Here is a 25,169-nt window from a genome sequence, read left to right as displayed (position 1 = left end):
GCTCTTTGTATCTGTTCTAGTTTCCATGAAAATAAATAGGATGCACACTATTACACTACTTCGATGATGTTGCACCATCATCAAAGCATTTGGTGCTTATAGCATATATGGAACACAGGGTTGATTTTTTTCATCAGCATTGCACCTCATATACACAGAATGAGTACTCCAGGAATGAAAAAATATGCAGTTATACAAAAAGTCTCTCCTTTTGGACATTTGATAATGGACACACAGCAAGGGAGAAACAGCTTACAGGTACGTCATGTTAAACAAGGAATGGCCTGAAAATGGGACTGGATGAACAGTCTAAAAAAACTGGCAGATGTCTGTAACAGAAACATTTTCTTAGCAATTTCCTCAAAATTTCATAGACAAATTAAAGATGCACTAATTTGTGATGTAATTCCAATATACAAACACAGACTCGATACATGAACTTTTGTGATGTTGTGGTGCAGAATCAGATTAGAATTCATTTGCAAGGTTTTATAGTTTGGAGTTTTATAGTATAGTCCTATTCCCTATTATAACATTTCTTAGAGAATGACCACATTCAGCTCACACAAACTGACTTTAACCATACAGCTGAATGAACACTTTCATACTGCCATCACATCATAGTTTCTTGGCACTTCCTAGTTGCATATTAAGTGTCATGACTAATATCTGCCTCACACTACTAGTTTTCTCTGATTCTTCTCCAAAGGGAGAATTCTGCACGAAGAGTATCATTTGCTTTGGCAAGCAGCAGTACTGGGAATTTCTGGTTTGCATTTAAACAGCAAATACAGTCAGATGTTCTTACTGCTCTTTTGATGGTAAGTTGTTCCCATTCTACTTGGAGGAAAAGCTGGTGAAGCTTACATTGCTAACTTGAAACACAAAGTAAAACTCCATAATGAACGAAATAGGTTTTAAGTTTTTTTTTTTTTTTTTTGAACTGAATGGATAAGACATTTCTGTTTTGTTTCATTGTTTGTTTTTAGGGGACAATGAGTATAGAAATAAAAGGGAGAAAGAAGACAGTGCAGATTTTCTCTGTAGAAAATTTCACAATTTAAAAGAGGTTCAGAAACACTTGATTAGCAGAGAGTAAGATTAAGCAAGAAGCTATCCTTCCAGATGTCACAGCTAAAACCACCCAGATAGCATCTCTAAATCTTCTGATTATGACACAGCAGAATAGGGTAGGGAATATTGCTGTTTCTTATGTTCATAAAGGCTTAGAAGTATTTGCCCTTGATATATTCTTGAAGGCTGTTAGCAGGGATTTCAATGCCATCTGTACCTCAATAACAGGTTTTTAGTTTAGGGGTTTTTTTTGTTTGTTTATTTAAAAAAAAAAAACACAGAAACAGTGAAGGATTGTCCAGGACTTTAATGCTATTTTTGTAGAATCAGGAAAAGAGGATGATACTTCCAAGACCTCTAAAATAATTGCTGTTGTTTTCAGATGTATGAATACTGTTTCTGTCACTAATAAACACCTGCACATTTAGACTTGAACAGTGTTATAGGTTAATTATCACACACAAGTGAACATCAGTAGAAATTAGGAAGTTTGTCATCCATTTTCCCTGACACAAAACACAGTAAAAAAAGTGCATGCAGACTTTTTGCGCTGTTTCCTCTTGTGAACCCAGCTCTATGACATCTACTCTACACAGCTTGTTTGAGCTGCTTAGGGAAAACAGTAAATATGATCTATATCCATGAAAATGAAAGAAAAATATAGTCCCAAAACAGATATTTATCTACAAAATTACAAGCAGCCTAGTTATAGTTAAAATCATTTTTTGATAAATTTTCACCAACAGACCCCCTATGCCTCCCCCCCCATCCTTTTTTTTTTTTTCTTCCAAATTAAATCTTGAACTACCCACTAATAGAAAGAATTACAGAATTACAGAATCAAAGGGGTTGGAAGGGACCACTAGAGATCATAGAGTCCAACTCCTCAATAAAGCAAGTACCCTACAATAGGTAGCAGATAAGCATCCTGACAGATCTTGAATATTTCCATAAAAGACGACTCCACAACCTCTCTGGGCAGCCCATTTCAGTGCTCCATCACCTTTACCATAAAGAAGTTCTTCCACATGTCACTATGGAACTTCCTATGTTCATGTTTTGGGCCATTACTCCTTTCCTATTGCTATGCACCACCAAGAAGAACCCGGCATCATTCATTTGCCTCCCATCTCCCTTCAGATGTTTATAAACATTAATCAGATCTCCCCCTCAGTCTTGTTTCCCCCAGGCTGAACAGACCCAGGTTACTCAGTCTTTCCTCATATGGGAGATGCTCCAGGCCATTTATCAACTTTGTGGCCTTGTGTCACAGCTATGAAGGAAAAAAATAAAAGATCCCCTCACTTCTTTCTTTTCACTGAAAGTTGAAGAATCTGCAGGCAGATTTACTACTTCCACTTCATACTGTTCAAATATTTTAAAAGGATTCCTCAAAAATCAAATGTTAGCTAATAACAGGAAATATAATTTTTTTGTGAACTTCTTATATATTTAAAAATATCATAAGTGTCATAAAATGGAATATTTAATTTAGTTTTGCCTTTTCAACACCTATTGAGAATCTTTAGCACAAAAAACTTGCTGTATTTCCCAACATTGTAATTTAAGAACAACAAAATCCTCTATCTATATATGTACAGTCAACAAATACACAGAATAGTGTGGCCAGATTGGTATCCACAGATAGTACAGCTAGAAAGATTATAATTGAAAATAGATGAAAAATGCTCACCCGTGTCCTAGGCTCACAGGAAAAACTCCAAGAGGAGCAATCTCTAGCAAGGGATCCTTCCCTAGTGGTAGTCAGCCCTTAAATGGGGTCTAGGAAAGGTGGATCCAGGCTCCACCCCTTCCGGTCACACAGGTGAATTGCCTTCACCTGTGCACCCACAGCTGACTCAGTGCTCACCTCAGGTGATCAGAGGTTCAGGCCACAAATCAACAGTTCTCATACAATATATAAAAAAAAAGAAAAGATAACTTGCTACTTTTTCCAATGCAGCCTGTGATTTGGGTTTACATTTTATAGGCTGTCATTTGCTTGCAAATTCTACCTTGCCTACAGAATGAAGTCTGAAAAATAGAGTCCTTCCTTCAAGAATTTGAACTTATTTGTATGAGTGAACAGCTCTCAACATTGAATCCAACAAGTTTCTCAGAACAGAGCCTATAGAATGTTCTCAAAATAAGTGAAGAATGCTCAAAATCAAATGAAGGCCCAGGCTTCTGTGTAGATGCATCTTCTGCCTTAAGGATTAGGAACAGCTCTATCTTCAAGTGCATACATCTTGTAACTCAGTTGAGCAACTAAAGAAATAGTACTTCCTTTATAAAGTACAGTTGAGAAGCCCCTCTCTCTTCTTTTCCTCCTTTTAAGATTTCAGATCTAAAAATTTGCTCAGGGATTAACATCTGAAAGGGTCACAAAGAGGCTAAAAGCTTTTGAGAAGAGATGAAGTACAAAACACGCACTCGGATTCTTTCCTGAAGTCAACAATATCTAATGGATTTTCTTAGCAAACCAAACTTGCACACCTGAATGTACATGCTTGAAATTTACAGCTATTTAGATTTCCTTTTGCTTATTATTATAATGACTACTGAAGCATATGATCATTCAATAAGAAAAGTAATGAAGCCAGCTTTGCTAAAATTATATATAAACAGGAAATATACAGTGATGCTCAATATTCTTCCAAGTCTTTCTTGTCATTTTTTGGAGGAAAATGTATACTCAACAACAAATTGATTTTGTTGAATGTGGGGAAAAAAAAAATCAATTTGTTGTATGATCAAAATAATTCATGTCAAAAATATCAAAACATTTTTCACAGATTGCCGTTTGGACTTAACATTACCACAAAGCTGAATCAAGAACATTTAAGCTAAATGTTGCTTTTTTAATCGGGCTTCACAGTGGATAGCTGGGTGAATACCCAGAATTATTAATATCCAAGGCAACAGAAAAATAGAGAAGACTTAATTCCCACTAATGCTCAAAACCAAAGTAGGAATCATAATAAGGTTCTGATAAGTATGGCAGATATATAACATTGATAATGAAATTATTAATTAGTTATATTAATATTATTAATATTAGTTATTAGTTTCTACTGACATTATTTCCATTAAAATAAAGTAGGCTAGCCTTCATTAAAAATATTTTGTAAGGCCACAAAGACAAATAAATAGGAGTCAGCAATTGAACTAATTGCATTCAACTGTCTTTTTACCCCCACAGTGTTAGACTTGGGTAGCAGTGACTCTAAAATAATCTAACCTTCTAGAGAATTTTTCTGTTATCATCGTTGCTATACTTCAGACTGTCACAGTAAGTTTATCTTTGATTCCAGTCTACTGGAATCATCTAAAGCCAATGAGCTTTAGATTATTTTTAAGTGAATGCATTTCCACTAAAAGAAATCCTGTGGAAAGCAAGGATTGAACACAGCGCTTGGGTGATCATCCAGTTCTGGTGCATGGTTACTGAACACTAGCTGAAGTACTTATGACTTATCCATCAAAAATGCTTTTTCCACTGCTGGCCATAATGTGAATTTTAAGGAGAAATCACAGGCACTTCAGCTCTGGAGCTGAACTCTAACAAAGAACTGACTTGGTAAAGTAGCCAGGGCTTTTAAACTTCAAGTACTTGTTCAGTGTTGCTAACTACATTCTTCCCCCATAAAATTGTTGTAAAACATGGGGGGGGGGGGGGGGGAGTAAATACATGGAAAGAGAGAAGGTGGCAGGGATCAAAAGCACAAACAGAATTAGTGTCCCACATTCTTAAGCTGACATTTTTTAAATAAGATCTGCACATTCTTTTTTTTTTTTTTTTTTTTTCCTGAGTTTTCATCCATACCAAGAGCAAAGTAAACTATTGGGGCCAATTAAAAAACCTAGGACATAATTCTTCAAATTCACATAATCTATAATCATATCGTCATATGTCTAGCAATACATATTAATAGCCAGAGAGATTATGGAAAGTTGTCAGTAAAGTTTTCTGGATAACACCAAGAGTAACTAAATTAAAACTACTATCCTAGTCTCTGCTGATTCTACCTGCCTGAATAAAGAGTACATGGACTTATTTTATTCAAAGAAGCCTCTTTCTCCAGTCATTAATAAAAAAGCAAACAAAAACAAACACCACCCAACAACTATGAAGAGGTTTTACAGGAGCATTGAAATCAACACCATAGTTGAAAGTTACCTTCCAAAACGTCGAAAAAAGCCATGGTGGTTTGCCATACTACAGACAAACTATCAACCCATTACTGACAGCTTCCTACAAGGCCACAGTCAAAATATAGCAACATTAGAGGCCTTTTCTTCAGAGAAGCGCATTCACTTACATATTTATCACCACCACACATCCATCAACCCACTAGAAAAAAAATCAGTTAAGAATGCATTAATAATAAAATGAGAACTAAATCTACAGCAGCTGTGGCAGTCATAACTTTACTCATAATGAAGCAGATGCCAGCAAGAAGGTACTGCTCAAAAGTCCAGGCAAATCAAATGTCATCTCCCCATTCTCAGAATCTCCTACTGACATTTCAGCTGCAATCACCAAGCTGCAGTAAGCTTAGATGCAAAATCAAGACTGGGAATTTAACATGGTTGTAATGAATAAGTCACAAATTCTGCATTTATTCCAATGAATTGAAAAAAATTCTCATTACTATATCCAGATAGAACCATACTACTTGTGCTCATAATGAACATAAACATAATTCCAATGGCAATTATATATGCAGTTTCTCAATGTCAGTACTAACAAATGGAGAATTTATTCATAATGCAAGAAGGCCAATGTTGCCTACATTCTTTGAAATCCCAAGAGACAAACGCTTATTTACAGAATATTTGTTATTGTTTCAATTTTACTTGGAAACCCAACTTTAGATAATATTAATTTATCATTGTTATTGAATAATTGATTTAACTTCTCATACTCAGATATTCAATGTGGGGCAACAATTTTATAGGAGGTATTAGTTAGTATCCTGTGTCACTTGATTGACATTACATATCTTTCATTCAGAAGAGCCATAAAGTTATTCATTACTTTGTCTTCAGAAGCTGTACATATATTGTCACTACCTTAGAACTCAGTTATTTGAAAATACTCCAGATGAGCAAACTTAAAACACTACAACATTCTAGCAAATTAATGTCAAACTCTGAAATCAATATATTCAAAAAATTCTGAACAGAAACTCAAATTTCAGTGAGCTTTGATGAAAATCAATATTTGAATAGTCCTTGCACAGTACCAGATATTTCTCTGCAGAGTCAAATAAGTGTCATATGTCTGGCTTGGCATCGTTACACCTTGCGACCCTACCCAAACTCTTTTAACAGACTCCAGTGGAAAGATGTCCTTTTCCCACAGTGAAAACAAATGGTATTCTGTTACTAACAAATCCATGCAAGGAGCATGTTGAAGCTACCATCTAAGTGGCACTGCAAATCTTGCTCAAAACTCTACAAGTATCTTTATCTTTACATAGTGCTAACATCAGCAATAGAGTTAAAATAAAAGGAAGCAAACCAAAACAAATTAACAAAATTCCCACACCAAGCAACACACTGCATTCCTAATTCATTATCACTCCTGCTCCCATTGTTTTTTCATAACAGTAGCTGTTCTCCACTTCAGAAGAGCAGAAAAGAGGGTTTGTGGCTTATAAACATCCTTTTGGAATATTATTTCACACTCAAATGCCAAAAAACATAAATATTTTCTATTTACTTAATAGACCAAAGGCATTTGTAGAAAAACAAACACCTGCACTAAGGCTGAGAGCATGTGTGCCAATTTTCATCCAGAAGCAAATTATTCATTCAAATGACTAAAATTCTACAAATAATACTTTTACAGAAGAACTTGTGACAAACTGTTATAGCTGGGATTAAAACTTTTCTACATGATTTTGAATTATTTTTTGTCCTTTTTGATCCAGGATTTAACAAAGAAAAACAGCATTCGTTTTGCTGTTGTTGATTCTTTCAACTACAGATTTTCAAAAGGAAACTAGATTCCATTTACAGCTGTGGTGAAGCAACATTAAAGTTCCTTCTCTTGTTTTCTGAGTGCATACTGATTGGGGGAAATGATAAAGAGATATCTATACATGAACTAATAGCAGTGCCACAGGATTATATCAGATAGGAAGATATTTTTATGAGGTAATTTACTCATTTGTAGCTTGTCTACATAATGAAAGAGAGAAAATCCCCAAGCTTGTATTGTATGTGCACTATATACATGTTATTTCACATTAGTACAGAAGCTCTGCCAATCTTCTTCCAAATTCAAAGCACGGCCCTAAGAACTGGCAAGAGATAAAGCCCTGAAATAGCGCAACTAGACCTCATCATTAAACATACATATGTTAAGGTGCTAAAGGACTGAATTGTACTGTTCAGATGCACATCTGCCACAGAAGTGACAGAACGGGTAAAGAGAGAATTACATTGCAATTTACTGACATTTTACACAGTCTAGTAAGATAATATTTTGGCCTGAGGCTTCATTGATCCTGAGAGTCTAACCATTACAGATATGTATATACAACTCATAACTGACCTATTACCCTTTACACTGACATAACTTCATATATAACTGAAAATTATTTCTTTTAATTAAAATAAGGTTAGTATTATTTTTGGTATATACATGAAGATTTTGTAACATTTCAGACAGTTTTCTTTCCATGAGTCAGGTTTCATGCAAGATACAGTTTATAAATAATAAAGGCTATGTGATAAAAAGTCACAAAAAAAAAATCACACAATAAGAAAATAGGTCATAGAGCTGAATGCCAGGAAAAAAAACCCAAACAAGTACCTGCTTAATCATCACAGCAAAATGGAGACTTAATTCCACCCTATCATAGACTATCTATTAAACTCAAAAACAGCACACTGGGATTCACCATCCTAAGGGACACAGTCACAACTGCAAGACAAACATTTCACCAAATCAAGCCTCCAGGACTCTGTTCTTGCTGACATATGACCTTCCTTGCATGTGTCCAGAATCAACATACCTGTTTACTGGATTTCTTCACTGACAGATAAGAATGCTAATGCATATTAATACAAATGAAACTCCAGCCCTCAAATAAAAGACTGTTTGCTGTAGATAGGATTTGGTCCATCCTGAAGAATTTAGTTAGATGAACATGAACCTGTTTAATTCTGTTATGAAGCCACATAACATTGATTCTGTGTATTCATGTATGCATACAAGCTATATTTTGCTCTTCATAGTGCTATCTGTATCTTACACTGTAATTATGTACTTTTTTCTGCTGACTCAGAGAACAGGTACAACAGCATGGGGAACAGCTGTGCAGATTTCCTTACTACAATATTTCATAAGTAAAATCACACTAATTAACAGATTGCACTGACTAAACTGGGTTATAGATCTTCATCAGCGTATCTCTTATCTCCTACTCCAAAATTCATAATTGCCCAACCATGGAAAAATATCCAGGGACTGGATAGAAAAGTAAAAGAAAGATTAAAGAACAGTGTGCAAAGGAGCTGTGCCCAGAACTTTTCTGGAAATAAATAAAGGGACTGAGCATATTTGTCTGTGTTTTTATACATAAAATATATACCAAATATAAAATATGCATATAATCTCCATAGTATAGATGTAATCTATATTTTTTTCATATAGAATTATATAGAATTGATGTATATATAAATATATTTTATATGTAAACACACAGATACACATTTAGTTTAAATAAATATATATAGCAATAGAAAAAAATTCAGAGATGTCCTTCATTTTTGTATAGACATGAGAATGTATTCTCTATTTAGTACAGTTTATAGTAGCTTGCAAAATAGTTTGCACACGATTACCTAGTAAAATGACTCCTGTAAGGTATATTAGCTGCCCTGTGGAGGCTCCTATACCAAGAATCCTAGACTACAATCTAATTTAGGCAAAGGCACAGAAGTGAAAAAAACAAGGCATAAAAAGATAATGCAACAAATCCAAAGCTACACACGGAGGCTGTAGCAGAATTAAAAAGAGATTACAAGATCCCAATTCCCACACACCATTTATGATGGTTTATTTCAGACTACAACAGAAAACCTTACTTCCAACTAATTCCAGTGATATTAACAAACATATCAGCTCAACACATTTCTGGAGCCAGTCTTTGCTTAGCCAAAGAGGTCACTTTACTACTTTACTTTGAAAGTGAATTAACAGATAAGTTGCTGTGGATGAATATTGTGTAACTAAAAAAAAAACACAACACAAAAAAACCCATTTTTCTCTGAATCATAATCCAAGTTTTTTTTTTTTCCTGGTGACATGAAATTTGAAAGTCCGAACACACAATAGGACAAAATAGTCTTTTTAATAAAGTTAAGCTTTTAGAAAAACAATTTAAAAGGTTACTGCTATGTGGTTGACTGCAACAATAAGAAACCGTATAAGAGATGAAGGTAGCCTTAATGCTAGTATATTTATAGTGATATTTTATTCATATTTCTTTTATAGCTCTGTCACAAAGAACTGAACCAGCTACATTGTTGTGGATGCCCCATCCCTGGAGGCATTCAAGGCTAGGCCGGTTGTGGCTCTGGGCAGCCTGGTCTAGTGGTTGGTGACCCTGCACATAGCAGGGGGTTGAAACTAGATGATCATTGTGGTCCTTTTCAACCCAGGCTAAGCCCATTCTAAGATTCTATGATACATACAACTTACTCTTTTGACTGCTAGTTTTGCAACAAGAAACGTTTTCTGATTGCAGTAAAATAAAATGAAATATATTACCCTTTGTTCTATAATGATTAACAAATGCAGCAAAATATGTAACATTACACATATGGCTACTTTTCAGATGACACGTGCATAGATAGAACTTTGCAGTATACACGCCAAAGACTTCCAGATTGTTCAAAAACTTCACATGCATCTGTGCTAAAGCATCTTGTCCTACTGTACTTAATCACAGCAGATAGAAGACTTTTGTGATAATTTTAATTAAAGGCAAGAAAGTATTGCAGATCTGGACACTTCCTTCCCTAAGCACTGGAGGTTTTAATTGCTTCATTCATAAAATAAAAAAACACAACCAAACCACACCTCTGTTTCCATTTCTCCTTTCTATCCTCATTTGAAGATTATTACAGAGATGTATGTGAATGGAAAAATAATAATAATATATATCCATATCAAAGGAAATGAAGAATCAAAAGGAAAACTTATCATCAGATTACATGAAGTTTGCAGTTGAAAGCGCTTACAAACTTTCTGGCAAAGCAGTTTGCCAACAGCTATGGATCATGACAATCTGATGCCATATGAAAAAGCACACAATAGTGAGTACTTTAAATTCAAAGGCTCTCAAACATCTTCAGACAAAACTCCAAAGTTACACTGCTCTGGAAAAAGGAAGTAAATGACTAACTAGCAAAATTACGTTGTGATAATACTCTTACATTTTAGTAACAGAAACATGAAAGCAGGACATGGATGCCATTGTAACTAGAAAATAAACTTGAAAAACGTTATGTTCTCACACTCCAGGAAAGACATGAGATGACCTATTACAAAGCTTAGCTCCCTCCTGCAGCCCCTGCATAAATACAGCAATACTAAAAGCCTAAAAAATAAAAATATAAATAAAAGTAAAAAAAAGTATTTGAGAATGCTTAGACAACTTTGCTTGTATTTGTGTGCAAGTGAGACTACCAAGAACCTGCGGTCTTATATCTTACGTATAAATTGAGAATTTCGAAGGGGTGGAGCAGGGAGAGAAGGGAGCAGCCATTGGAATATAAATGTTACAAATTATCCTGGAAACACTGATAGGGTATCTAGTCATATACCATTTGTGTCAATGGCAGGTTTGTCTTCAATTTCAAAAGGTGCTGGCATACACTAAAAGCAAACAGTCAGGTTAGTTCCATATCAAAGAGATTGTGTATAAAATCTGTGGCTTTGGTGGCATAAAGGGAGTCATTAATTCTCTACAAGTGCAACATAAAGTTAAGATCCATTAGAAACAGAAGAAATTACCACTTTAACTCATGTTAGATGCTGCTATAGTGCTCTTGTGTGGTGCAAGAAAGGGATTCTCCTGGTGGTTAAAAGTAATTTTGAAATTGCTGGCACTACTGTACATGCACAAAGACAAAGCATCACAGATGTAGCCAGAAAAGGCAAGGGGAAATACAGAAATATCAGGGGAACACTTGTAATACAAGAATAAAAGAAAGCACAGAGAGAGCTTCAAGCCCAATTTTGACACTGAGGAGAATTTTGAGAACACAATAAGTGACTACTTCTTTTATTACTCCTTTTCTTTTTATTTAGGAAGATACAATTTTCTTAAGTTGTTTTTTTTTTTTTTTTTTTTTTGCAAACAAACAAAATCCATCAAAGACTATAGTCAATTTATTCATCACTTTTTCTTCCCAGCAGAATAACCCAAATACTTTGAACACTTGCCACATAAAAGAGTATGGTATATATTCCCTTCTGGTTATAGCTGGAATAGAGCCAAATATAATACTGATCCTAAATATGCTTCTGATTCTAAAGAAGTGTGAAGAAAATATGATACCTGAACCATGTATCAGCATCTAAGTCAACCTTTAAAAATAGCTAATTACAGCTCTGTCAAATGCACATCAAGAATGTCTCTGCAAAACTGTTCTGAAAGCTCTAAAGAAAGAACTAGGAAGAGGGAAATATGCATCCCATCCTCTCAACCAGTTGTCAGTGGATTTGCTGTGGATTCAGCTAATGTCATAGCATTCTGGCAGCTGGCAGTGTGCACAGTGTAGAACATCATTCAGTTTCACTGTCTCAATCACTCTGCTCCACAGAGCAGAAAATTAAGTTCGACAGATTTGAAGGAGGTTCCTGCAGTTTGCTATCATTTATATAAATCATTATACATACAGCTTCAAAATCTCATCTGTTACTTCTGAAGGTCTATTATTAGGTCAGTGCAGTTATTTTATACATAATAAGGAAAAAACCAACAAATTATGAGTTTAAACCATATGCCCATTTTAATTTCTCTGGACAGAATCATTATTATCAATTCCATCTTTAAACTAATTTTTGGAGGAAATTGATTTCTGTATCATCAAACCTCAAAAAAAAATTATACTGATTTGTAATCTCTTCTTTTGTACTGTAATCGGGTGAGACATTTCTGCTGGAACTGCTCTTCATTGGCTGCACCTGATTTTAGGCACCTTTTTAGTACACAATAACTGTCAGTATTCATGAATTCCTCCTCCCTCTCATCGCAAACCCCCAGACAAGCCACAGCAAGCAGTGTTTGGATTCACCCTATTGAAAAGTTCAAAGGCAAGTCTCCCCAGCACCTTTGGTACACAAATTGCCCAAAATCTCAAGAATCCAGGACAACATACCATGGAAAGCACTATTCTTCCAGTGTTTCCAGGGCTGTTGCAGAGTACTCTGTGGGACAGTCTTCAACAAATGTGACAATTCCAGTCTACACTGTCAAATCATTTCACTTTCAGCCCTTGGCCTCTCAGTATTCATACTGTATACATACTAATTTGCATACAGATTCCAACCCAGAGCAATACAAGCAGCTCCCTTGGCAAGGAAATTGGAACACGGAAGAAAAGATCACATGCTCCAAGACCTGTATCCTCTAAATGCTACAGGCACAAGCCAGTTCACATCCATTACTGTCTTGTTTCTTGCCTCAAATCCAGACTGTGGAGTCTTCTTTCTTGGAGATCTTTGAAGTCCATCTGGAGATGGTCCTAGGCAATCTGCTCAAACAGGGAATAGATCAGAAGAACTCCAAAAGTGCCTTCCAATCCTAATTATTCGGTGATTCTATAATAGAAAAGAGCTTCCCAAGAGCAGCACATCCTGATTTTCAGCGGTCCATCCAGAAACAGATACTCCATAACTCCAAAATATTCCCAGTAGGTGAACATGCTAATTCTAAACCTCTGCTCATTTGCAATAAATAATCAGGTCTGGATGCGAGGACTGTAATAATGCACTGTGCCTTTTAGGCCCTACTTATATATTTATGTAGGTTGCTCTGAAAGTAACATGTCCTATTTATTTCTATGGAAACTACAACAAATACAAAGAGCACAATAACATTGATAGAGCAGATTCTCTGCTACAAAACAGTATTTTTAAACACAGTCACCACCATTATCTATACATTTTCACCAGCCATGAACAAGAGCTGCATGCCACGCTCATAAAAGTCTGAATCAGTGGAGGTGATCCACTATTGGGATACTCTCAGACCTATTCATCTTTCCAATTTCAGTCACAGGTTTGAATGATGCTGGCATCAGGCATCTACTTCTGCTGGTGTGCTATCTTGCTGCCCCACTGTGCATCTTACTACCCAAAATGAAAACAAAGTATTCCATAGTCACATCCTTACTCAGTTTCGGCCAATGTGGTGACTGATTCTTGAACAAAGAACACAGAAATCAGACTCCTTGGAAAACATATTCTGAAATAGCTACCTGTTCTGCATTTTCTCATTTGTTTTTGTACACCTGAATGCAAACTACACATACAACTTGATTAGTCCTGCTGTGTAAACAGGGTACTGTAACAGATACAGATGCAAATCAGAGCGCCTCTTCTGTGGTGTGTCTAAGCTTAGGAATGATTTCCTTATATATTTCTAAACTGAGGAAAAAGAAACCAGAACCATCCAGTGTTATGGGATTCCATACCAGTTTCCCCAAAATAAAAGATTAACTCAGAAGCAGCTGATCCATTGGTCACCCCAAGTCAGGTGAAATGAAAGCCAAGAAGCAGCCTCCCTTGCCTATAGGTGTGGTCATTTTGGAGGAACATGAAAAAGAAATCACACAGAATAATGAAAGAATGGAAACAAGTAAGGACACCTATTTCTCTAATAGTGCTTTCCTCTTTCCTTAAACTTTGGCCTTTAAAACCCCAGATTTCAGGAATATAAAGAAAACTGCTGGCTGTATAGAAACATGCAGACAGACAGCAAACTGTTTTTACCACCTCTGATATTACTATTACTACTCCTACAAAAATAAAAATAAAATTGAAAACCATTTACAGCTCCATCCTGAGGAACACCTGTCTGGAACTTTTAGACATGCTTGCTCTCTCCAGGTGAAGAGGCAGTAAGTTCTTTCTCATCTTCTAATGAGTCAATCTGCCCCTTCTGTTCACAATTACCTGATAAACTCTTCCCAAAAACATGTCCTCCCTTTCAGGCTGCAACCCATTTCTCATATCTCTGATGGCAAACATAAGCTAAACATTTCTTCAATCCTGAAGCAACATTTTGCATATTTTTCAAGCAGAAATAAATACATTTGCTTGGCTGCCCTACAGGTTTGAAAGTTGTGTTTGTGCACTGATACTAATTGCAGTTCAGCCTTCTGTATGCACTAAATCTACAAAGATCTTTTTCTTAATCAGTCCAATACCTCAATCTGGGATCCGGTAGTCATGCTGAGACTCATCTGGCATTGCATTATTGCTTGGCAATTAGTTTGTGCAAGTGTTCATAGACTTTCATAGCATATACAGCATATACAAGATGTTGCAGTTTGCTTATGTTGAATTCACTAGGTAGCAAAAGACTGTTAGGGTATTGGTTATTTTTAATAGATACTAAACACTCAAATATCCCTAAGTTAAAAAATGAAGGTGGAAAAGTCACTCATTCAAATGTTTGGAAGTGTTCAAATTAATTGCTGTTCTGTTCACCCTTATGTTCCAAAGCAGCAGAGATTACTTGGTGCTTCCATAAATTTAAACTTTTTCCTCAACAAACAACCATCTACGGAACAGTTCAACTAACTGTTATGATATACCATCACCTGCACAAAGTCATAGATAAGACACGGCTCTGAAAATCCATTTTCTCATTCTAGTCATGCATTAGTCTTTTTCCTTCCTCAAGCATCTTACCTCATTCCATATATGTTCTCATTCTCTGCAAGTAGCTTCTCTGCCAGAAACCTTGACTGGAGAATCACCACTTCTATTTTCCCTACAGCAAGCAAACCCTTCACACAAGTCCTGCCAAGTTCCCCAACCATCTGTATCCCCTGCACCATAGCAGCTTCAATTCCATCAGCTTGAAAATCCTAGTGCCTTCCTGGGCTTTGTCTGGGTCTTTCAGAGAATCATTACACAACTGCTACTCAGCAGCTCAGCTGTACAAGGCCCCATCCAACTTGGTCTTGAGTGCTTTCAAGGATGGGGCATCCAGTTTCTCTGGGCAGCTGTGCCAGTGCCTCACCATCCTCTGAGTAAAAATCTCCCTCCTTCTATGTAAACTAAATCTGGTTTCCTTTAGATTAAAGACATTCTCCCTTGTTCTATCACTATCACATACCACATAAAAAGTCAGTCCCCCTCCTGCTTATACACTGCCCTTCAAGTACTGGAAGGACTTTGACATTCCCCTTAATGTCATGGAACAGGTTAATCTGTGCATGCCAAAGAAAAGAAAACACAACCATCAGTCAAACAGAAAAATGAAAGATATTCATCATTTGATATTATCATCATCAGCACATGTGCATACATGACTAAGACATGAGGGAGGAGAACCATATGTACCTATTTGCAATGCAGACCTAGAAAGATTTTCCAAAATAGGTCACAGATAAAAGGAGTATCAATATAACACATATGCATACATATTCAGACAGTATTTTTATCATCCTGAGAGAGATGACATTAGATGATGACTATCTGGGTGCAATATGCGTTTTCATAAGACTAAGATAACAGGAAGCAAGAAAAAAAAACACAACCAAAGAATAAACCAAAAAACCCACCAAAAATGTTACTTCAGTTCTACCACCTAGACTAGATCTGAATTGGAGCTATTCAATTGCTTCTTGTTGAGCAACTATCAATAAACAATCGGTAGCATTTAATTCCATCCACACTCAGCTGATAAGTTGCCAGCTTTTTTTCTAGAAACAGACGTTACAGAGGTCAGTCATTTCTTCGTATCTTCCACTTGGATTACTGCAATCCACTGTGAACTTAGAAGTGTTTGAAAAAAAAAAAATTAGTAGAGAAGTATGCAATATCTTAGAAGCAAAACCTTTTGGAAACGGACATCTGTGCTTGATAATGGTTGCAAGATATATTAAAAAGTCTTTTTTCTTTTCTCTCTTCTCAGTTATTCCTCCCAAAATTCTGCCTGAAGTTTTTTGTTTTTTGTTTTTTTTAACTAGTTCTACTCATTTTAGCTTAACTGCAGAGGATTACTCTTAAGTACTAGTTGTGGGGAAAAAACAAAGTTAGAGTTGTATAGACAAATTTGCTACGACACACAATACTATTTCATTAATCTTAACCAGAGGCACTGGCATGTCTTTGCTCTTTCATGACCCTTTTCTATTAGATATGCCATCTTTTCTAACTTCTCATTCCAATATCTCCCTTTATCTTATTTCTCTTCCTCCTATTTGTCTCCACTGAGACAGTCAAAAAGCCAATGTCCTGGCTGGGGTAGGATGCAGTTTCTACTGTCTCCCACCAAAATCTACATCAGTAAAGTAAATGATTCTTCCCTCATTCTGATAGGAGGGTGAATTTCCTGCCTGTTCAATAACGTACAAACCATCTTGCAGGTTTTTGAGGAAGACAATTTGCTACTATGTAAATGCAGATTACCTTAATTTGTAATATGGATTTATAATTTCCAGAGTGTTTTCAATGAACAAGAATGTGTTTACTATGGATACACAGGTGCCCCAGATGGGCTATTTAAACGAAGAAAGCAGAAGTGATTTGCATGAAAGTTCTTCCTTCCAGTCTGATGATATTACTTTGCATCCAGGCAAAACATTTTTCTCTGCATTGGTCTCTGTGCTGTAAATTCAAGTCACGAGTCCTTTATTCTTTAACATTTTGAAGCTTTTATTTGAAGAAAGGCAACAGTCACACATAAATGAAAAAAATGATACATTTTTTACTTTCTGACATCAATTAATCTTGCTAGATTAAAGTGATGAAACTATAAGACTAAGCATTTATATATTTCTTGGTAACTGTGTTACTAGCAGCCTCTTCTCATGCTCCTTAGAGCTTCTTTCAACTGATAGCTTAAGTAGTAAATACTTCCAAACATTCAAATACTAAATATCCATTTTAGAAGCAAAAGATATGATCAAATGACTCACACACTATAGCTGTATTTCACATAAGATGAAGTATACACTGAATATTTTACTCCCTTTCTTATACTCCCATCCTTCAAAATATTTAAACAAACATCAGTAAGTCCTGTTTGCAACCGCAGCTGAAGCTGAGAAAGCTGTTAGTTCAATGAACATACCTTCCCTCCACTGACCTAAATTATAAGAGACCAACTTCAAAACCACTCACTGAAAACTAATCTCAAACATGGAGCAAGTGTAACAGATCCTGAAACCATACCTCCGGAAGAAATGCACTGGAGATGCACTAGAAAAAAAGAAATCCTGCCACAAAATAGCTACAGAATCATTAGGTGTCACGTTAACTCAAACACGCTCCTTTTTTTGCAGGCGAATAGCCCCAGGCAGGCTCCTCTCTGATGCACCGTATTAAGCACAGAAGTCAGTAACGTCAGAGCTCCCTGGCATGCAGCAAGATCCCAGCAGGCTGCCTCTCAGTGCAATGGTGTTTTGGTTCAACTACCAGCCTGGCACCACAGAAATTATTCCTGCTCTTTCTCTGCCATGGACATACTTTGGTGGATAAGGAGAAACAGGACCTGGTCCACTTGAATTCAGTTGTCCTTCCCCAAAAACATTAAGTTCTCCACTGAAATCCCACTATATTCTGATGTCCAAATGCAATCTGCAGAGCAATCCATTGTTTCCAGATACTGGACACTGACCATCCATGAACCCGAAGCCTGCTTAGACCACAAATTGCAAGACAGTAGGAAAACAGACATTTAGGTTTACTGACCACAGATACTAATACAGTGGGAAAGTTATAAAAACCTTTTTCAGGCTCTGAAAATCTGTCCTTTCTGAGGAAAAGAATAAAAAAAATCCCTCATCTTCCCTAACAGGTGATCAATTAGTATGCATAACTTTAGGACCACTGACCTACCTGACAGCAGAATGGTAGGAGCAGGTGTGACCTGTTTCTGAATCTGGACAAAGCTGATGCAATCCAAGTGCCTCCAGGGAGTCAGCTTTGCTGGTTAAAAATTATCTGTTGCTTGCTATCTTTGTACCACTTTGATGCAAGCATTTGCTCTACATTTGGTTAAGTCCTTTATCCTGTTGCCATTTGTCTTCTGGATTTCAAACAGTTTACTGAAGTGAGTAGAAAGGCAAATACATCTCTACAGTGAGCATCTCCAAAGTACTTCAAGTATGTACAACACAGCATGTATGCATCTTCGGGCAAAAATCGGCAAGTCATTCCATCTCTAGCTCTGACTACTTAGAGTCAAATCCATGACTGCATACTATTGCGCCCTGCTGATGCCATTTGGTCATGATCCAGCATGAGAGGAGCACAGCCTTAGGAGGCTCCATAAAGACAGAGGGAAAAAGGGTAGTTTTCTCACAGCAAACTTGAATTTCCTTCCTATTCAAGAAAGTACGAGTCTTCTTGCAGGTTTCTGAAGACATCATTTACTACTATGTAAATGCACATTAAACATAATATGAATCGTAGAATGGCCTGGGTTGAAAAGGACTATAGCAATCATCTAGTTTCGATTCCCCCTGCTATGTGCAGGGTCACCAACTACTAGATCAGGCTGCCCAGAGCCACATCCAGCCTGGCCCTGAATGAACAAGAACACGCATTTACTATGATTACATAGGTGCCCCAGCTGGACTATTTAAATGAATAAAGCAAAAGTGATTCTGCATGAAAATTCTTATGTCCAAAAAAGTTGTTCCTTTTGGTGTATACATGTGTATATATGTATACATGTATGTACATCACACATACACACCACTCACTGTCTATGTAGATAACTTCTGTTATTTTATTTTTAATATTATGAACAACTCAGGGGAAAGCAATCAGTTTGATTATACATATTTTTCACGACTTCTAATTCATTCACTAGTTGCTACACTTCAGTTCCATGATACATCCCACCATTATATCAATATTGGGTTAAAAAAAAGTTAACATGAAATGCTGTCTGCCTCTCCCTTGAGCATGGTTCCATTTGCTCCTGCCTGACAGAACAGAGTGCATCAAAAGAAAGCAATAATGTTTTGGCAGATAGAGCTAATAAAAAAACCAACAAAATACAACAAACAACAAGTGTGTCTACCTTAAGATGTGAAGACAACAGGCTAAGATTAACTTCATTGTGTCCTAGCCAAGAAAACCTACAGAGTCATGCAGTAAAAGCAAAGTTGGAGGCTTAGCTTTTTCATAAATTTCAGTTACCAACAAAGATAAAATTCTACAGAAGAGAAAAGGGATTCCTAAATAAACTTTGTAATCGTTCAAAAACAAGTCAAAAATAACCACTCATCTGTGAATTGTGTCACAGGTATCCAGTTTTATGCATGTCAGTACACAAACTAGAAATTATTTTAAGAGAGTCTTACAGTCTACTTCAATCATTTAGGATCAGCCTGAATCGTTCAGGTTCAGTAACTCTCTTTAGCTTGAGAGCACTCACAAAAGGACTCCCTTTGCGTCTGCGTTATCTGGGTACAAATCGTAACAAGGAGAGAAGAAGAATAGGGGATTTTCTTAAGTTGCAAGGAAATCTGTCCTTTGACTGACATAGCAGAATCATTAAAGCACAGGAAGCATTTCAGATACAGCATCTCAGGTCTCTTATGTGAAATTGCAAGTTCTTTCTCCCAAATAAAAACTGAAGTAGGATTCTTGACACGTTCTGGCTTCCATCTGGGCTCCAGTATACTTCAACATTTACAATGAACACTGTTCAATCTTTTCCACAGTACCAACACAGAGTGTTAAGATATACGGATGAAATTCTTTAAAGCTCTTCTCCCTAAAGCCACATGCCTTACTGCTTTGTTGCTCAAGAACTAGCGACAACTTGCATTAATCTGTCCGAAACATCCCCAGCAGCTCAGAGGCAATCTCAGCATGGAGGATTTTGCTCCCTATAGACTGCTGTTCACACCTTTCAGTGTGCACCCAAAATCTTTGAACCTGCTTTACAGCTGTACCACTTCGCTTCTCAACCCTTTGCTGTTATTTTTATATTAACACCTCCCTCTCTCTCAAAAGAGAAAAACAACAAACTCAACAACAACGAAAACCTATACAAACAAACACAACCAAACCAAAAAGCTGCAACAAAAAACCCTGCAACAGAACAAACAAAACCAGAAACAACCCTAATTAAGTGAAGCCCTGTTGAAGACATATGATATTTTAAACTTCATGTCTGCATTTAAGCACATAATTATTGTCTGTTGCCTAAATATAAATTAGCCCAAATCTGATTAAAAACAGAACATTGCTATTAAAGCTACTCTTCTCCACGACCACCTTTGAGAATAACTGAAGATCATCTGAAATCACCTGTATTTTCCCTTGATAAAATCTGGAGGATTTTCTAAAGTGCTGAGCATCCTTACTAGTTCTTCTAATTCTGAAATCAACAACTCTGATTCAACCTAAACTAATGAGAAAAATACTTTATTTGCCTATGTTCTTGAGATAGAAAAAAAATAGATTCCTCTTGTCACAGAATCACAGAATAGCCCAGGTTGGAAGGGGCCTCAAGGATCATGAATCTCCAGCCCCCCTGCCACAGGCCAGGCCACCAACCTCCACATTTAATACTAGACCATGCTAGTCAATTATAGATACAAATATATTTTTATATATAGCCAATTAGCTAACACTGATCAGGAAGCTGTAAAAAATTAAACTATAAATTCTACATCCTCCAATACTGTATATCTCACGTTACACAAAGTGTACTGTACTCAATACCTGAGCATTCACAGAATAATTATATGTAGGCTTATGTACTTCAGCTATATAGTCTAAACCGTAAACAGACAAAAACCATCAAACAAGTCTCTCAATGCATGAAAAAAAAATTTCAGTGCACACAGCGAAGTTATTTTAAACACAGCATGTGGGCACAAGCAATAACTAGCTGTTAACATACTGATGCTCCTGCAGGACATTTCAAAACACATTTTCTCCTGCATTGTTAGTAGTTATTTTTGGCACATACACTTATATTGTAAACCCGTTCTCCTCTATCTCCGTTGTTATCTTGACCCAGTGGTTTTGGTCCCCCCCCCACTAAAAATGCACTTTGAAGACAGACAAAACCACAGTACAGTATCTTTCTGAGAATCAAAACCATTGACTATGAGTGTATCTGAAGTTTTGCAAATCCAGGGTTATTAAGCATGAAACTCCTTTAGATTTGCCTTGTATGGGAGGTAAGAATTCAGCTAAGTCATAGTAAGAACCACACTAACAACACGTTAGCTATGTCACACACTTCTTAGTTGATTATTTTTTATTTTTAACATATTCTGAAGTGAAAAGGGTATCCAAAGTCTACTCCAAAGCTCAATAAATTTAATATTATCCTAAGTACACCTGTACCTGAATCTGTAAGCATATGAGAACTAGCTATGTAGTCATATTTTAGTCAAAGTAGAATAAGGCATCAGAAGGCATCATAAAAATGTCAGCTCATTTAGCAAAAAGCACATAGTCCATAACTGTCCAGCCACAGCCATCTCCTGCCTCATTTGAATGAGAGGTACACCAACCTCCAGAGCAAGGGGAGACACAGCTACCTTTCTAGAACATGGGCCTCTCAGAAGGATCGTGCTCTCACAAGTCTGACATTATCATATCCAGTAAAATAACTTCAAAAACGTACTTTATTAAAGTGCAAGTAAGGCACCTATGACACATTTTATGTATAAAACTTTGTGAGATACATATTATACCGTTTGAAAAGAAATAGACTCACGAGGAAAAAGAGTCCTCTGAAAGTAATGTGTCGTATATATGTCTATGGAAACTACAACAGACACGAAGAGCACAACAAAACAATTTGATAGAGCAAATTCTCAGCTACAAAACAGTATTTTTTAACATACTTGCCACCGTTAGCTGTCCAGTTTTTGCCAGCAACGAACAGGAGTCTGCATGCTGTGCTCATAAAAACCTGCATCAGCAGAAGTGACCCACCATCACTGTCACCACAGTTGAAACGCACCACCCACTGCCTCACTGTGCTCATACCCACTGTCTAGTCTCGATGGATTTCAATGGGTGATATTTTTCTCTGTATGGAGGAATTCAGTTACACACCTTTGCTTCATACACACTTCCATGTCAAATACCGTTCTCTCAGACTGCCCCACCACTGCCATCTGTAACACAGCAACCACATGGAACAGGACATTGGTGGGAAGGTTCAAGCTCTACTGCCATACCACCAACATCTGTCTCTGACTTTGTGGGCCGAAGTCATGAAATAGTAGGTATTACTTTCAGAGCAGCCCTTGTACCGCTAGCAATTTCCACTTAAAAAGATAATGATTAATAGGTTGATAAGCATCTGTTCACAATGTTTTGTAATCACGACTATATGATTTCATTCACAAAAAAAAAAAGGGCCTCTTGGAATAATTTTCAACAATATCCTTTACTGACTTGAAAAACACTTTTATAAAATGTGCTTTGCAAGTTTTAAATAGGAAAAAAATAATCAGAATGTTTGCCTTCACATGCAATTTGATCAGATAGCATGTAATAGAGGTAACAAAACCCTTTGAAGTTTCCTCTGAGACTTGCTTTTCAGCTAATTTTCTTATGCAAATAAGGGCTAACTATTTACTTTTAAAATTCTAGCTCTTTTGACTACAAAACCTCTAAATAGATTATTTGTAGTTCTCATGTTTAAGAAGTTTTGAGTATATTTTCATCTCATTGCACAGACAGCTATGCATAAGCTTCTCATTAAGGATAAACTACCTCTCACTGGAAGAAAAATACACCCTTAAGGGTTTCTGAATTAAATTTGTGTTCAAGTTATTCATCCAAAGTATTTTACATTTTCACAGCACATTTACATAGTCTCTAAAACTTCACAGTGAAGACAGATATTAGTTATATAACCTGAATGAGAATACGAACACACATAAGACTATGCATTATTAGCACACCCATTAAAAGGCAGCGGGTTGGATGCTGAATCTGGTGAGACTTTTTTTTTTTTTTCCTTAAACATATCAGGACTTCAGTCATGCCCCAAGGATTGCTTACTATTTGCCATGACTAATTCTATGATTCTATGTTTTGTCTTTTTCTATGATTCTATGTTTTGTCTTTTCGAACACAGATAAAGGTAATATTTTCCAGGCTGAAAACATATTTCAGATTGTTGCATTAGACAAAATAAATGGAATACCTGATAAAAGCACTGATGAAAGGGAGACAGAAAAAGTACAGAAAGCTTAGACTCAGGACTTCACAATCCAAAGCCTGACTTTGTTCTACTGCTGAGTCTATCACAACTTAGAAATATATCATATCTAGAACCTGATCTTCATGCTTTTTTTAATTTGAAATAACCATGTAACCAGTTTGTATTACACTTCCCATTTACATCTACCCATAAGGAGTGTACTTGTCTCTGAGTTCAGCCTGAAAGCTAAACTCTTCAGCTTAAATTTAAGATTCCCAGAGTTTCCTTTGATCATTTTCAACTGGATTAGAAAAACATTAATTGAGCAGCAATCAAAACATGCTTGAAATCAAGACCTGACATAATTCTTTTCCTCTAACAGTGGGTAAATAATTACACATCAATAACACACAGAAGAGATTAAAAAAGATTTTTTAAAAAGGAAAATATGTATATATTTTCTAATAACCTGGTGTCACCCTAATGCTTGAAAGAGGAAAGAAAAGTAAAACTTTTTATTGCTTGACTTAGGTCCCCCCCCTCTCCACCCTCCTCCCTATATTTCATTCATCTTATTTCTAAAAGAGGGAGAAATTAACAAAACTTCTCTACAGACCATCAAGAAACATCTCTCTACAGAACTTCCACTGAGTAACAACAGTATTAAACAAATTATTTAAAAATCTTCTCATGTTGATTTCACATTGATTTAAAACAAATAGACAAAGAAAGAATTTGACTCAGAGTACCTCTAGATTAGCTCAGGCTCTTTTGGTGATGAAGGTTTCAGATCTACTGGTTGAGCAGCTCTATACAATTCAAGACAAGACACTGAGCTAAACACTCTCAGGTACTGAAAATTCTCATCTCCAAACTGATGTTTGTGGGAATTATTCTACGATTCTATTTATCTCTCTTGAAAGAGAATCAAAAGTAGTACATCTTCATAAGCTACACTAAGCATTGTTTTTTCTTAAAAGCTTAGAAAACTTGTGCAATTGTTTAACAAACAATTTTTACAAACAAAATATAGTTTTGAAGCTAATTAGCTTTTCACTAGAAGTGAGAGAGACCGTGGGACTTACTGAGATACCGTTTGTAGTATAGCCAATAAATAAGCTGACTAACAGAAAAGTATTACTCTGGATATCCAGAATCTATTTATCCTAACGGGCACTGGAGGAAATTCACAGTTAAAATAGTTTAATGTTTAAGATTACAAATGACTCACTTTCATCGTCCACATCGTCCTCTACCTACTGATTTCAAGGAGTTCTGAATACAAACTACTGCAGCCCTTATGATACTGTGTGCTTCCAGGACATACACAGTGGTATTTACCACACATGCACACCAGTGCTCAGAATGTAGCTGGAGTCTGGAAGTGAGTGTGTTATGATCACTTAGATACCCTCTAGAAAGGTCCAGCAGGTAGGGTAATAGGAAGAGAAACAGCTTTGCACATGGTAACCTTTGTTGGTGTTTACTTTGCTAGCATGAGTCAGAACAGATGCGTTGTGCACTGAAGCTTTTCAGAGTTCATGTTCTATAAGGACAAGTATTTCACTGAACAGGAGCACAGTTGCACCACTGTGGAAAAAGAAACTTTTCTACCTGTGGTCTTACATCAGAGATTTTTTCCTTTCTAAACTGATTCCCCCCAGATCCTTTAAAGCAGAGAACTATCTTAAG

At 36.4% G+C, this 25,169-nt stretch overlaps 1 protein-coding gene across 8 annotated transcripts in view; it reads right to left on the bottom strand.

The window, feature by feature from the left end:
• DLGAP1 (DLG associated protein 1) overlaps positions 1 to 25,169 on the bottom strand; it is a 391,290-nt gene that overhangs the window by 339,572 nt on the left and 26,549 nt on the right. The window contains exon 1 of one of the 8 annotated variants that reach the window (XM_040695515.2): positions 12,481 to 12,592. The exons of the other annotated variants lie outside the window; for them this stretch is intronic. The gene's annotated coding sequence lies outside the window, so the exon portion shown is untranslated. Of the gene's footprint in view, positions 1 to 12,480; positions 12,593 to 25,169 lie in introns of those variants that run through there. 8 annotated transcript variants of the gene reach the window in all.

This window comes from Gallus gallus, chromosome 2, assembly GCF_016699485.2.
Source record: "Gallus gallus isolate bGalGal1 chromosome 2, bGalGal1.mat.broiler.GRCg7b, whole genome shotgun sequence".
Lineage (NCBI taxonomy): Eukaryota > Metazoa > Chordata > Aves > Galliformes > Phasianidae > Gallus > Gallus gallus.
Note: the sequence above shows the minus strand (reverse complement) of the source record. Positions and strands in the feature narration are given on the sequence as shown.